The following is a 15,809-nucleotide window of genomic DNA, read 5'->3' on the forward strand; positions in this document are numbered from 1 at the left end:
AGTGGCCTTTTCTGGGCTTTGAGTTGAAACTGAGTTCAGGGGTGTTGGAACTTACAAACAGGCTGATATTTGAATCACACAGGTAGAACTCTTCTGATCATTACAATGAACAACTATAGCAACTAAGTATACATGAACACCCCTGGAGAAGGAAATGGCAACCCACTCCAGTATTCTTGCCTGGAGAATCCCATGGACAGAGGAGCCTGGTGGGCTACAGTCCATGGAGTCACAAAGAGTCGGACACGACTGAAGTGACTGAGCATATACATGAACACACTACTAACCAGACACTAACCAAGGAAATTTGGTGAGAGACCTACCTTGAGAGGAGCCTACTGTACAGAAGGGGGAAACAGGATAAAAGCACAACTGAGGCCTGTATTACATACCTATCAGAAGTGTGAAGTCAGTATCTGCTCTTCGTCTGTGCTTGCACCCTGGGTCCAAACCAAGGCAATGTATGAGCTGTTGATCAAGCCCTTTGATTTTCTTAACTCACCTGAAAGGAAAGAAAATATTGTTGAATACCTTTGCAACAGATACAAATTAATTTCCCTCAGTAGGAATTCAGCAATAAAAACATAAGAAACAAAACAAAAACACACCAGTTTTCTAGTTCCATTAAAAAAAAAAATCCAGCCGGAAACTACCTACCCTTAGGAGAAATAAGCCTAAATGTACAGATAGTCTGGACTTTATACTACAAACCCATTGTGACCATTTAGTCATTCCACAGAGTAATTTTCTGGGACTGAGGTTTGTGGTCAAACATACTGATGAACCTTTCTGCTTACCTAAACTATTGGCCCTGAGGTTCCTGAAATAAATAACCTGTTAGTCCTGCATTGACAGATACACAAACGTTCTCCTGCTTATAACTTATTGATTCCCATGAGGGATGAGTGTCCTGGCACAAGGGACAAATGACTGGGGTTTGTGCAGCACTCTCAGTCACGTAGCTAGAAACAAGTTACAAAACTGGAAGAAGTCACTTAAGTAAGATGCTCTGTAGAGACCAATCTCTACACCTGTTCCAAAAGATCCGTATTATAGGAGTACACACTTTGTATGCATAGCTAGAACCTGGATTCATTTAAAGTGGCAAAGGTCTTCAACCAAACCCTAATATGTGAATCATCAAGGTAATTCAGGCCCTAACCCTGACCAATAACAAACTGACAGAATACATCACAGCTCCTCTTGCTTCAAAACTGGAGGGTAAATGACTATTTGTATTCATAAGTATCTAAATGATTTAACAGCATAACTTCATAAGTGGCACACAGGATATGATCCTCACAGGATGATGCCCCAGATTTCCACAGGGACATCGCCATATCACCTGGTCACTTCCTCAGGCCTTTATGTCTCCTTCTCAGGGAGGCCCTGGCCAGGCAACCTACCTGCAAGTGCAAGTCCCTCCCCCTCCCCCTCCCCATGCCCAATTCCCCTTCTCTGCTTTTTTGTGGTGACAGCAGGTATCATTATCTATCAGGATATACCTGAATCTCATTGAGCTTACTTTTCAGTCTCCTCCATTAGAATGTGAGCCCCATATGAGCAGGGATTTATGTCTCTTTTGTGTCTGTATTTCCAGCATGAGGAAGAGTAGCTGGCCCATAGTAGGTTCTCAGCAAATGATGAAGGTTACCTTTGGCCACCAGCCCTAAAAGTTCATGCCATTCTCAGAGCTGACCCTGTTAAATGTACAGTATGTATCCTCCAGAACTTCTCCATATTTACATTCTCACACAGGGATCATTAGAAATAGATACTCTACACTATAATGAAGCAGTTGAATAATTCTACGCTATTTCAAAATCACCTGTTTCCAGTCCTAACTAGAGATACAACCAACTACATCTTGGTAATGCAACCAGAATCAACTCTTTCAGGTTGGTATTTTCACCCATATTACTCAATAGCATACTCAAAACACGAAGACTTATCAGTTTTGTTTGCATAGTTGCTTTTGGATAGTTTTAGCTCTTTATCATGAATCATTTCAAACAAAGCCTATACAACAATATAATAAGAATTCTATATGTCAGTCAAGCAGTTTTAACAATCAATATTTTGTCAAGTTTTTTTTTCTAGCATATTCCAAAGCATATTCCCAGTATTTTATGATACCATGTCTAAACCTAAAGAACTTATTTCCTCCACATGTGGTGGTGACTTAGTCACTAAGTTGTGTTTGACTCTTGTGACCCCATGGACTGTAGCCTGCCAGTCTCCTCTGTCCATGGGATTCTCTAGACAAGAATACTGGAGTGGGTTTCCATTTCCAGGGGATGTTCCCGACCCAGGAATCGAACCAGGGTTTCCTGAATTGCAGGCAGATTCTTTACTAAGTTACGAGGGAAGCCCTTCCTCTACATACTCTACTGTAACATAAATTATAACAAATAGGACTTTAAAATATATAATCAAAATACTATTACTACATCTAAGAAAAATTACAATTATTCCCTGATGCCACATGAAACCATCCATGTCCAATATAGCTATTTGACCTAAATATCTCTCTTAAATTTGATTTGTTCTTAGGATCTGAACAGGTAACTTACATAGCATTAACTGTAATAGGACTTAGTCCTCTTTTCACCAATAACAGCCCCTGCTCCTGTTTTTTTTTTTTTTTTTTTTTTTTTTGCTATTCTTTTGATGAAAAGACTGGATTATTTGTCCCATAGAATGACTCACATTCTGTATTTATATGCATCCTGTCCTGAACAACAGGCTTCTCTGGTGGCTCCGAGGTTAAAAGCGTCTGCCTCCAATGCGGGGGACCCGGGTTCGATCCCTGGGTCAGGAAGATCCCCTGGAGAAGGAAATGGCAACCCACTCCAGTATTCTTGCCTGGAGAATCCCATGGACAGAGGAGCCTGGTAGGCTACAGTCCACGGGGTCGCAAAGAGTCGCACACGACTGAGCGACTTCACTTTCAATTTCACTTTGCCCTGAACAGGTTCCATTAGAAACAGAACATTCTGTAGTGCGATCTATGAACTTGGTTAAATTCAGGCTCAGTTTCTTTAGCAAGAACATCTTAGATGATGCTTCGTACCGCTATGGTATCATATCTGAACACCCACATTGTATCCCACACTTTGACATAAAGGTTGATCAGTGGGTTGTAGTATTCTAACCTTAATTCACCCACATTAAAAAATTTCCCATCGATTTTTCACTGAAATTTTATTAAATGTATGCATTGGTTTACTATTTAAATTTTTAATATGCTCTTCACATACCATGATGTGTGATGATGGTAGATGATGATAGATGATGCTGTGAAAGTGCTGCACTCAATATGTCAGCAAATCTGGAAAACTCAGCAGTGGCCACAGGACTGGAAAAGGTCAGTTTTCATTCCAATCTCAAAGAAAGGCAATGCCAAAGAATGCTCAAACTACCGCACAATTGCACTCATCTCACATGCTAGTAAAGTAATGCTCAAAATTCTCCAAGCCAGGCTTCAGCAATACGTGAACCATGAACTTCCAGATGTTCAAGTTGGTTTTAGAAAAGGCAGAGGAACCAGAGATCAAATTGCCATCTGCTGGATCATCGAAAAAGCAAGAGAGTTCCAGAAAAACACCTACCTCTGCTTTATTGACTATGTCAAAGCCTTTGACTGTGTGGATCACAATAAACTGTGGAAAATTCTGAAAGAGATGGGAATACCAGACCATTTGATCTGTCTCTTGAGAAACCTGTATGCAGGTCAGGAAGCAACAGTTAGAACTGGACATGGAACAACAGACTGGTTCCAAATAGGAAAAGGAGTACGTCAAGGCTGTACATTGTCCCCTTGCTTATTTAACTTATATGCAGAGTACATCATGAGAAACGCTGGGCTGGAAGAAACACAAGCTGGAATCAAGATTGCCAGGAGAAATATCAATAACCTCAGATATGCAGATGACACCACCCTTATGGCAGAAGGTGAAGAAGAACTAAAGAGCCTCTTGATAAAGTGAAAGAGGAGAGTGAAGAAGTTGGCTTAAAGCTCAACATTCAGAAAACTAAGATCATGGCATCTGGTCCCATCACTTCATGGGAAATAGATGAAAACAGTGGAAACAATGTCAGACTTTATTTTTTTGGGCTCCAAAATCACTGCAGATGGTGATTGCAGCCATGAAATTAAAAGGCGCTTACTCCTTGGAAGGAAGGTTACAACCAACCTAGATAGCATATTTAGAAGCAGAGACATTACTTTGCCAACAAAGTTCCATCTAGTCAAGGCTAAGGTTTTTCCAGTAGTCATGTATGGATGTGAGAGTTGGACGGTGAAGAAAGCTGAGCGCCGAAAAATTGATGCTTTTGAACTGTGGTGTTAGAGAAGACTCTTGAGAGTCCCTTCGACTGCAAGAAGATCCAACCAGTCCATCCTAAAGGAGATCCATCCTGGTTGTTCATTGGAAGGACTGATATTGAAGCTGAAACTCCAATACTTTGGCCACCTCATGCGAAGAGTTGACTCATTGGAAAAGACCCTAATGCTGGGAAAGATTGGGGACAGGAGGAGAAGGGGACGACAGAGGATGAGATGGTTGGATGGCATCACCAACTCGATGGAAATGGGTTTGGGTAGACTCTGGGAGTTGGTGATGGACAGGGAGGCCTGGCATGCTGTGATTCATGAGGCCACAAAGAGTCGAACACGACTGAGCAACTGAACTGAACTGAACTCACATACCATATAATTCACATTAAAATGTACTGGTTACTGATTTTTAGTATTTTCAGAAAATTGTGGATCTATGACCACAATAAATTATAGGACATTTTCAACATCCCCCAACGAAAGTCTATACTTATTATCAATGACTGCTTATTCTCCTGATGGGACTGATAACCCACCTGAATGGTACAAAGGTTAAGTTCAAATCGAAAACATCTGAGCTACAAGAGAGGCAGTGAAGTGAAGTGAAAGTTGCTCAGTGGTGTCTCACTCTTTGTGACCCCATGGACTATGCAGTCCATGGAATCCTCCAGGCCAGAATGGAATGGGTAGCCTTTCCCTTTTCCAACCCAGGGATTTAACCCAGGTCTCCTGCATTGCAGCCAGATTCTTTACCAGCTGAGCCACAAGGGAAGCCCAAGAATACTGGCATGGGTAGACTATCCCTTCTCCAGCAGATCTTCCCAACCCAGGAATTGAACCGGGGTTTCCTTCATTGCATTCGGATTCTTTACCAACTGAGCTATCAGGAAGCCCTCAAGAGAGGCAGAAATAAGTCATTTCTGAACTTGCCTTATCTGACTAAAGCTGAATTTTGTAAGAGACAGCTGCTACAACCCCACCCACATTGCCAGGAGGTGGGAGTGGGGGGTGGGGATGTGTGTCTCTAATTAGGAAGGCCTGAACTTGGACATTGGTTTAGTGGTTTAGTTGCTAAGTCCTGTCTGACTCTTTGTGATCCCATGGACTGTAGCCTGCCATGCTCCTCTACCCATGGGATTCTCCAGGCAAGAATCTGGAGTGTGTTTCCATCTCCTTCTCCAGGGGATCTTCCCGACTCAGGTCTCAGGGATCAGACTCAGGTCTCTTGCATTGCAGGTTGAGTCTTTACCGACTGAGCCACCAGGGAACATTTCAAGATTGTATAAATAAGCCTCATCAGATGCTTCCATCCTTTGAAGATCTAATCCACCAAGCCCTTTGAAAAGTTGGTATATAAACCCTTATCTCTAGCCCTTTAGGGAACCTCTTCATATGAAAGTTCCTACATGGTTAATAAACCTTTCTCCTATTAATTTACTGTTAACTAATTTTCAGGCCTCAAGCCAGTTGAGTCTAAGATGGTAGGGAAAATTTTTTCTTCCCAACAGTCCCCTCACAAACCCCTGAAAACCACAAGCTGATTTTTTAATCTCTGTAGATGTGTCTGTTCTGGATATTTTAAGTGAATGAGATCTTACAAAATTGCCGGGAGCCAGCTCACGAGAGTCCCACTCATGACAGGGTCATGAGAAAAAGGACTGATTTGAGCAAGGCTTCTCAGGCCTCAGGGATTCTCGGAAGGCTGCCTCAGCGCTCACTTTAAGGATATCTGTCTTTCTGATGTTTACTATAATAAATCTCTTCTTATTTTCTATGACTTAGGCAAAAGGCCTTTCCTGATTCCCGTCTAAAATAAATCATTCTGAAACCTCAAATCAACAAGGCCCCTGAACGGTAGCACCCTAAATAAAATTATCTGGGATATAGAGTATGCTGATCTAAATTCCTTTTGCTAACATATTAGTTTGTTTAATAAAAGTACCTGTGCCTTTGGAGGTAATGTGCATAACTGCTCCCTAGTAATAAAACAGCATTGAGAGCCTCTGCACAGAAAGCCCCTATGGGCACAAAACCCTTCACAGGTAAAAAGGCTTGTTAGGAAATACAAAAAATATTGCTTTATGAAACTGTTCCTTAATCTATATTTACTCACTGTGTTTTTACTCTTAACATATTTAGCCTATATAATGAAAGCATAATAGTTAGGGATTTATATAAATAGAAGTTTAGCTTTAATACAAATAATAAGACAATTGTTGATTTAACTGATGATTCTTACTTAGAGCTGAATTTCAGCTTGCTGTTCTTTGAATTTATGGAACTACATTCTTTTCTGTTAAGCTCAAGGCATAGAGTAAATTACCAAAAACAGGTTTTACCTTAAAACTTCCTGTTGATGAATTCTTTCCTGATGTGCCCTATACAAAAGTGTTCTGATTGATCAACCTTTATCAATGGAGAGTCACAAGGTGTTAGCAGGCCACCAGGCCAGAAGATGATGTAAACAAAATGAGACTTTTTGTAACTAAAGACATGCAAATGCCTTCGATGAGGGTCGAAACTGCTGGCCCATTGAGCTAACTTGATAGGCCCATTAAGATATACCCATTAAGCTAAGTTGGTATGTCCCTTAAGCTAAGTTGGTATGTTCCTTGAGCCAAGTTGGTATGTCCCTTAAGCTGAATCGGTATGTCCCTTAAGCTGAATTGGTATGATTCTATACTTTACATCTGTTTCTATATACCACTAAAAATATAAAAGCTGTCTTAAAACAATAAAGTGGAGAGACACTTGGAAACGCTGAGACTCACTGTGTCTTCTCATTCGTATCGCCGACGCCGTCCTTCCTGAGGGAACTCTGGACCCGCTGGAGCTGGACTCCGGCACAAAATGTGTTCTTTGGTATCTAGCTTTTTTCATCTATCATAGTGTTTTCAAGATTCATTCATATTTCAGTATGTATCACTACTTCATTTCATATTATAGCCAAATAAAAATCCATGGTAGGGGTATAGGGCACATTTTGCATAAAACTTCAACAGTCAGTGGACATGTGGGTTGTTTCCATTTTGGCTTTGTGAATAATGCTGCCATAAACATTCATGTACAAGTTTCTGTTTGAATGTTTGTTTTAAATTCTCTGGGATATATATCTAGGAGTGAAATTGCTGTTCACGTGGTCACTCTAGGTTGAAATTTTGGTGGAAGTGCCAAACTACTTTCTATAGTGTCCCCACCATTTTGCATTCTCAAACGGCAGTGTATGAGGATTTCAATTTCTGCATATCCTTAGTTCACTTCTTATTTTCATCTTTAAAATTAGAGCTGCCCTGGATATAAAATTAACACACAGAAATCCCTTGCATTCCTATACATTAACAATGAGAAAACAGAAATAGAAATTAAGGAAACAATTCCATTCACCATTACAACAAAAAGAATAATATACTTAGGAATAAATCTACCTAAAGAAACAAAAGACTTATATATAGAAAACCATAAAACACTGGTGAAAGAAATCAAAGATGACACAAATAGGTGGAGAAATATACCATGTTCATGGATCGGAAGAATCAATATAGTGAAAATGAGTATACTACCCAAAGCAATCTATAGATTCAATGCAATCCCTATCAAGCTACCAATGGTATTTTTCACAGAACTAGAACAAATAATTTCACAATTTGTATGGAAATACAAAAAACCTTGAATAGCCAAAGCAATCTTGAGAAAGAAGAATGGAACTGGAGGAATCAACCTGCCTGACTTCAGGCACTACTATAAAGCCACAGTCATCAAGAAAGTATGGTACTGGCACAAAGACAGAAATATAGATCAATGGAACAAAATAGAAAGCCCAGAGATAAATCCACACACTTATAGACACCTTATCTTCAACAAAGGAGGCGAGAATATACAATGGAGAAAAGATAATCTCTTTAACAAGTGGTGCTGGGTAAACTGGTCAACCTCTTGTAAAAGAATGAAACTAGAACACTTTCGAACACCATACACAAAAATAAACTCAAAATGGATTAAAGATCTAAACGTAAGACCAGAAACTATAAAACTCCTAGAGGAAAACATAGGCAAAACACTCTCTGACATAAACCAGAGCAGGATCCTCTATGACCCACCTCCCAGAGTAATGGAAATAAAAGCAAAAATAAACAAATGGGACCTAATTAAACTTAAAAGCTTTTGCACAATGAAGGAAACTATAAGCAAAATGAAAAGACAGCTTTCAGAATGGGAGAAAATAATAGCAAATGAAGCAACTGCAAAGAATTAATCTAAAAAATACTCAAGCAGCTCCAGCAGCTCAATTTCAGAAAAATAAACGACTGAATCAAAAAATGGGCCAAAGAACTAAACAGACATTTCTCCAAAGAAGACATACAGATGGCTAACAAACACATGAAAAGATGCTCAACATCACTCATTATTAGAGAAATGCAAATCAAAACCACAATGAGGTACCATCTCAGGCCAGTCAGAATGGCTGCTATCAAAAAGTCTACGAGCAATAAATGCTGGAGAGGGTGAAGAGAAAAGGAACTCTCTTACACTGTTGGTGGGAATACAAACTAGTACAGCCACTATGGAGAACAGTGTAGAGATTCCTTAAAAAACTGGGAATAGAACTCCCATACGACCCAGCAATCCCACTGCTGGGCATACACACTGAGGAAACCAGAATTGAAAGAGACACATGTACCCCCAATGTTCATTGCAGCACTGTTTACAATAGCTAGGACATGGAAGCAACATAGATGTGCATCGGCAGACGAATGGATAAGGAAGCTGTGGTACATATACACAATGGAATATTACTCAGTCATTAAAAAGAATGCATTTGAATCAGTTCTAATGAGGTGGATGAAACTGGAGCCTATTATACAGAGTGAAGTAAGTTAGAAAGAAAAACACCAATACAGTATACTAACGCATATATATGGAGTTTAGAAAGATGGTGATAATGACCCCCTATGCGAGACAGCAAAAGAGACACAGATGTAAAGAACAGTCTTTTGGACTCTGTGGGAGAAGGCGGGGGTGGGATGATTTGAGAGGGTAGTGTTGAAACATGTATATTATCATATGTGAAGTGGATCACTGGTCCAGGTTAGATGCATGAGACAGGGTGCTCAGGGCTGGTGCACTGGGATGACCCTGTGGGATGAGATGGGAAGGGAGGTAGGAGGGGGGTTCTGGATTGGGGAACACATGTGCGCCCGTGGCTGATTCATGTCGATATTTGGTAAAAAACCACTACAATATTGTAAAGTAATTAGCCTCCAATTAAAATAAATTAATTAATTAAAAAAAATAACATGAAAGAAGCCTGAAAAAAAATTAGAGCTGCCCTGGTAGATGTGAAGTGGTATCTCTTGGGATTTTCATGTTGATTTCTTGAATGATTATTGATGTTGAATATCTTCTTTTGCGCTCAGTGGCCATTTGCATGGAGAGAGCAATGGATCTGCACCATGAAAGCCCCCCGTGTGTGAACCAGGTGGCAAAGCCACGTAGCCTCTTTGGACCTCGATTTCCAGGCACAGTGAGTAGTTATTTAATCTGTGTTCATGCAGGGAAGGGATGCAGAAAAAAAGAATTTGTCTTGGATCTCCGTGTGGAGAAACAGCCACTTCTACCTAGAGTGAAGGAAAAGAAGCTCATGGAGGAATCCAGAGGGGCAGCTGAGATTCAGAGCCCAGTGGCTGGTCAGGTAATTCCACCTGGAGAGGAGGTGGACACTCCCTTCCCTTTCCACCCTCAACAAGGTGGGTAAGTTGTAGCAGGGCATGAAACCCTCCCTTCACTCTTTAGGAGTTGAAAGTGGCTGGGTTTTGTGAAATTTCCTTTGTTGACCTGAAACACAAGGAGGCAGCTGCCTGGGCAGAACTAAGCACCTCAGGGTCCTCATTGTCCTTCTTCTTTCTGCCCTGGAAATTCCCACCACCTCTGCCCAAAAAACAGGGAATGGGAGAGTAAAGGGGCCAAGAGTGAGATCATGAGCTAAGATTAGAACTAGCCAGACAGCAGGTGGTCTTGGGGGCCCTGAGCCTGTGCAGGTCCTTTGTGGGGAGCAGAATGGAGACAGGAAATCCTGAGGCATTAGGGGTAGGCAGCAGGCCAGTTGTGCTGCCCTGCAGTGGGTGCAGAGCCCACAGGTTTACTTCAAGTGTTTCTTTGAAGGGTGGTTACCCTGGGGAATAGATCTGGGTAGGGGTGACTTCAGTTCTCCCTTGAAAATTTCTACATTTGTGAAGATGTTTTTCCTTAAAGAATAATCAAGCTTGAATTACATTTGTCGATGGAAATAACCAGTTAATAAAAACATCTTCACAGCCTTGATCGTTTTGGCCACAAAAATGCTGCAGGTTACTCAAGCTCCAAGAGACCATTGTTTCTAATCTTTATTTGCATCAATCTCCCGCTTTCTAAGCTCCACTAACCCCTCTGTAAGGAACAAGGTACCAGGTGGACACAAGCCCCGATTTAATATCTGTCATCTCTGAGTGGAGGCATTACCTGTTACCTTCCTTTTCTTATCTGTGCTACATGTGTTTCCTCTGCCTTGCCTAAGTCGCTTCAGTCATGTCAGACTCTGTGCGACACCATGGACTGTAGCCCGCCAGGCTCCTCTGTCCATGGGATTCTTCAGACAAGAAGGCTGGAGTGGGTTGGCATTTCTTCTCCAGGGGATCTTCCCAACTCAGGGATGGAACCCTCATCTCCTGCACTGCAGGCGAATTCTATACCGCTGAGCCACCGGGGAAGCTCATGTCTCCTTTATTTGAAAGTTATTTCGCTAGAGGAGAATGTAACTTTCCTCCACAGGAAAAATTAGTCAAGGCACCCGTCAGGCACGAATAACTTGTTTGTCGCTGCGACTCTCAGACACATAACATCCCCCGCACCAAGGCGGTGTGGACACCACCTGAGGTAACCCCCAGAAAAGGCGTTTAAGAGGTGGTGGCACCCTAACAGGCCCTTGACAAAGAGCAGGAGGTGACCTGGTACAAGGAGCGTCTCCTCTTGGGACTCTGCCTCTCATCTGAGGAGGGATAATTCAAGTAATAATAACCTCAAGCATATGAAGGATTCAAACTTGTAACATCACTTGATATTTTACTTACTTAAACTTTTTTCCTCTAAATAGTTTTGCGACTGTCGAATGGTAAAATTTCCGTTTTTACCATTCCTTCACTTTCGTCGCTGGCGGCATGGACCCTACAAGGGAGACAAGTGGGCTCTCCTGAGGTTTCCTGTCACCTTCCCAATCTCACCTCTCACACCCTCACTCCTGGGACCAACCTAGGCTGTCTCAGCCCTCCCTTGGGCGGGGCCAACAGCGGGGAACCGAATTCCCAACACCTCCCTCGTCAGCGCCCCGCCTCCAGTGCGTCTCCAAGGAGACGCCCTCGACGCGGGGCGAGGAACAACCCCTTCCACCTCAGCACTCTACCTCTATTGCGTCTCCGAGGAGACGCTCACGACGGGGGGGGGGATGGGGTCGTATTCGCGGGGTAACGCGGGCGACGCTTTACGGCAGAGGTGAGCGGGGTCGCAGTCGAACCTCACCGCCTCCAGCGCGAAGCTCATAGGGGACCGGGTCTTTCCCGCCGGAGCGTGGCCTCAGCCACCTTGGTCCCTTCAGCCTCCTTTGTGTCTTTTCCCTGGGGCAACGCGGGGCGACGCGGGGCCGGGACCGGCAGCCTTTCTGGTTCCAGGGACCCTCCCCATCCTCTAACGTCTGAGCAGCCTGTACCCTGCGTGCAAGGTAGGCCAGTGTTGGCTGCAGCCCGGCCGGCCTGGGGGAGGCGGAGACGGGCAGGGGGGCGCCGCGTGGGCCGGGCCGTGGTCTGGCGTTTAGGCTGGGCTGGGTGAGCGTGGGCACCGGGATTGTACTGCCGTGTGTGTTCTGTGCCCTCGCGCCAGTAGGGAGAGGGTCCAAGTAGAGCCCCTCGGGCCTCCCGGTCGGTGGGCCTGGAAGCGGTTCCCTGTGGGCAGAGGGCGGGGTGGGCCGGAGGAGTGTGGGAGGCTCGCCAGCTGCTTCTCCCTTCCTCCTCACTTACGTGGCCGCCCGGGAGACCCCTTCATCGGGTGAGATTGATGTGCTGCCCACCGGGACTGAGCATCTCGGAATGCATCCCTAGAGAAGGAATGTTACTTCCTTTCATAAGTCTTTGACCTAAAAAAAAAAATTGTAGCTCCATTCTCACGTATGCATTGAACCACGTGGAAGAATGTGATGTGCTTAGTCGCTCAGTCGTGTCCTACTCTTTGCAACCCCATGGACTGTGCCCGCCAGGCTCCTCTGTCCATGGGATCCTACACGCAAGAATATGGCAGTGGGTTGCCGTGCCTTCCTCCAGGGGATCTTCCCAACCCAGGGATGGAACCCAGGTCTCCCGCATCGCAGGCAGATTCTTTACTAACTGAGCCACCAGGGAAGGAGGGCAATCGAAATAAAAGGGTCAGGGATTTTCATGTAAAGGACTGTACACTGTTTACAGTGGGATTATAAGCATTTCACTGGAAGGAAGGTTATGACCAACCTAGATAGCATATTTAAAAGCAGAGACATTACTTTGCCAACAAAGGTCCGTCTAGTCAAGGCTATGGTTTTTCCAGTAGTCATGTATGGATGTGAGAGTTGGACGGTGAAGAAAGCTGAGCGCCGAAGAATTGATGCTTTTGAACTGTGGTGTTGGAGAAGACTCTTGAGAGTCCTTTAGACTGCAAGAAGATCCAACCAGTCCATCCTAAAGGAGATCAGTCCTGGTTGTTCATTGGAAGGACTGATACTGAAGCTGAAACTCCAATACTTTGGCCACTTCATGCGAAGAGTTGACTCATTGGAAAAGACCCTGATGCTGGGAAGGATTGGGGACAGGAGGAGAAGGGGACGACAGAGGATGAGATGGTTGGATGGCATCACCGACTCGATGGACATGGGTTTGGGTAAACTCCGGGAGTTGGTGATGGACAGGGAGGCCTGGTGTGCTGCGATTCATGGGGTGGCAAAGAGTCGGACATGACTGAGTGACTAAACTGAACTGAACTGATAAGCATTTCATGGGTGAAAAGGTTTTGGGGCCACTTGAGACAATTCTAGAGGTGAGGGAATGTCAGGTAATACAGGTAGAACATGGACCTGGATCCCCTTGCTGGGTGTGGATGGTGACACCCAACTCAGCGTACCACTCCGGGGCCAGTTTCTTCCCACCGCTAGTGGGTCTGGATACCCTGTGTCATATGGTACAGGAAGGGCCTCACAGAATCCTGTGAGGCATGGGACCCAGACTCTCTTTGGCAGTAGCAAAAGTAAACAAAAACTCAACTCCAAGCCGGACATAAAGTGCACGTGCATTTGTCTGGGTCTGGGACCAAGCCTTCATCAGGCAAAATTCCACATCCTGTCTGCAGGATGTTCACCCCTAACAGGGTGGCCACCTCTTCCCATTTCAGCTTTGTGCATGGTGGCGAGGCACTGCGCCTCCACTGGGTCACTGGATCCTGGATCCCGGGTAGCCCTGAGACCCCAGGGACTACACTGGCAGACCTTGCTCCTGCAGGACGAGGGAGGATCCCCTGGCCAGAGGCCCTGGGCCAGTAGCTTCAACTCCTTGAAAATAGCAGCTGCCTAGGCCACGCCTCCTCTGAAGGCCTGCAGCCTTGGTATCCTCGGTGGGCGAGCCCGCACTCAACACCACTGCCTGTCCCTTCCACACTTGCTCTAGAGGGGTTCACCGTGGCCAGGTTCTCCAGAATCCTCTGTGTGCTCCAAACCTTCCCTTCTTCCCCTCACAGGCCTTCCCCAGCAGGATCTAGAGGCTGGACCAGGAGTTCAGTTCAGTTTAGTCGCTCAGTCGCTCTTTAAAACCCTATAAACTGTAGCACACCAGGCCTCCCTGTCCATCACCAACTCCTAGAGACTGCCCAAACTCATGTCCATCAAGCTGGTGATGCCATCCAACCATCGCATCCTCTGTCGTCCCCTCCTCCTCCTGCCTTCATATTTCTCAGCATCAGGGTCTTTTCCAATGAGTCAGTTCTTCGCATCAGGTGGCCAAAGTATTGGAGTTTCAGCTTCAGCATCAGTCCTTCCAATGAATATTCAGGACTGATTTCCTGTAAGATTGACTAAAGGACTAGGAGGCCAGGCTCAAAAACTTTCCACTTGATGGCACTCTTGCCCCAGAAATGCTATCCACACTCTGGAGCCTGGCCTCTCCCTCCACCCTTTGCAGGTGAAAAAAGGCCCATGGGGGCCAAGAGTCTTCCAAGCCATCCACTGGAGTGTTGTGGGAAGAGATGTCTCCTTTGGGGGCTTCTGCTCTGCAGTAAGAATGTACAGATAAGGAAAAGCAAAGGAAGCCATCCATCTCTTGGTCCATGTCCATAGCACTCTAAGAGATTCTGAGTCCACATGGCCTGATTCCCATTTCCTGGTGACTGGGATGTGATGTATTCTGTCATTTTGTTATTACTGGTCAGGGTTAGGGCCAGAATTAACCTTGATGATTTACATAAGTAGTGGCTGGTTGAAGACCTATGCTACTTGGAATAAATCCAGGTTCTAGCCACACATACAAAGTCTGTGTTCCTGTAATATGGATCCTTATGGAATAGGTATAAAGACTGGTCCCTACACAGCATTCTTACTTAAGTGGCTCCATCGAGTTTTGTAACTTCTTTCTAGCTAGGTCACTGAGAGTGCTGAACAAACCCCAGACTGTCATTTCTCCCTTGTGCCAGGACACTCATCCCTCACGATCATCAAAAAGTTGCATGTGGGACAACGTTTGTATATCTGTGGATGCAGGGCTAACAGGTTATTTATTTCAGGAACCTCAGGGCCAGTAGTTTGGTAAGCATAAAGGGCTCATCATTGTGTTAAACCACAAGCTTAAGTCCCAGCAAATTACTGTATGATGTGACTAAATGGTCACAGTGGGTTACATCACAGATGGTTTGCAGTACAAACTCCAGACCATCTGTGTGTTTAGGCTTATTTCTTTTAAGAATAGGTAGTAACTGGCTGGATTTTTTTGTTTTTAATGGAACTAGAAAAAGAATGATGTGTGTTTTCTCTTGGTTCTCATGTTTTTCATGCTGAATTCTACCGAGGGAAAGTAATTTGCATTGAGGCAAAGGTATTTAACAGTATTTTCTTTCCATTGCAGCTCGTAGTTTGGTAAGAAAATCAAAGGGCGTGATCAACAGCTCATATATTGCCTTCTTGTGGACTGGGAATGCAAGGACAGACGAAGACCAGACACTGGTTTCACACTTTTGACAGGTAGGTAATACAGCCCTCAGTTGTGCTTTGATTCTGCTACCTGCTGCTGTGCACTAGGCTTTTCTCTCAAGGGAGGTCTCTCAAAGAAATTGCTTCGGTCAGTGTCTGGTACTAGCGTGTTCACGTATACTCTATTTCTATAGTTGTTCATCGTGATGATCAGAAGAGATCTGCCTGGGAGATGGAAACATCAACCTA

General features: G+C 44.3%; 2 long non-coding RNA genes across 2 annotated transcripts in view; one reads left to right on the forward strand and one right to left on the reverse strand.

Annotated features, from left to right (window-relative positions):
- Nucleotides 1-11,774, reverse strand: part of LOC145536424 (uncharacterized) — a 234,811-nt gene extending 223,037 nt beyond the window's left edge. The window contains exons 1-3 of the long non-coding RNA XR_014075839.1: nt 11,621-11,774; nt 11,443-11,536; nt 393-502 (exon numbers count right to left, since the gene is read on the reverse strand). This is a non-coding gene — a long non-coding RNA (uncharacterized LOC145536424). The remainder of the gene's footprint in view (nt 1-392; nt 503-11,442; nt 11,537-11,620) is intronic.
- Nucleotides 11,775-11,856: 82 nt separating this feature from the next.
- The window catches only part of LOC145536423 (uncharacterized), a 111,442-nt gene continuing 107,489 nt past the window's right edge, over nt 11,857-15,809 (forward strand). The window contains exons 1-2 of the long non-coding RNA XR_014075838.1: nt 11,857-12,086; nt 15,496-15,611. This is a non-coding gene — a long non-coding RNA (uncharacterized LOC145536423). The remainder of the gene's footprint in view (nt 12,087-15,495; nt 15,612-15,809) is intronic.

Source organism: Giraffa tippelskirchi, chromosome X (genome assembly GCF_054371585.1).
Source record: "Giraffa tippelskirchi isolate mGirTip1 chromosome X, T2T-mGirTip1v1.2.pri, whole genome shotgun sequence".
Classification (NCBI taxonomy): Eukaryota; Metazoa; Chordata; class Mammalia; order Artiodactyla; family Giraffidae; genus Giraffa; species Giraffa tippelskirchi.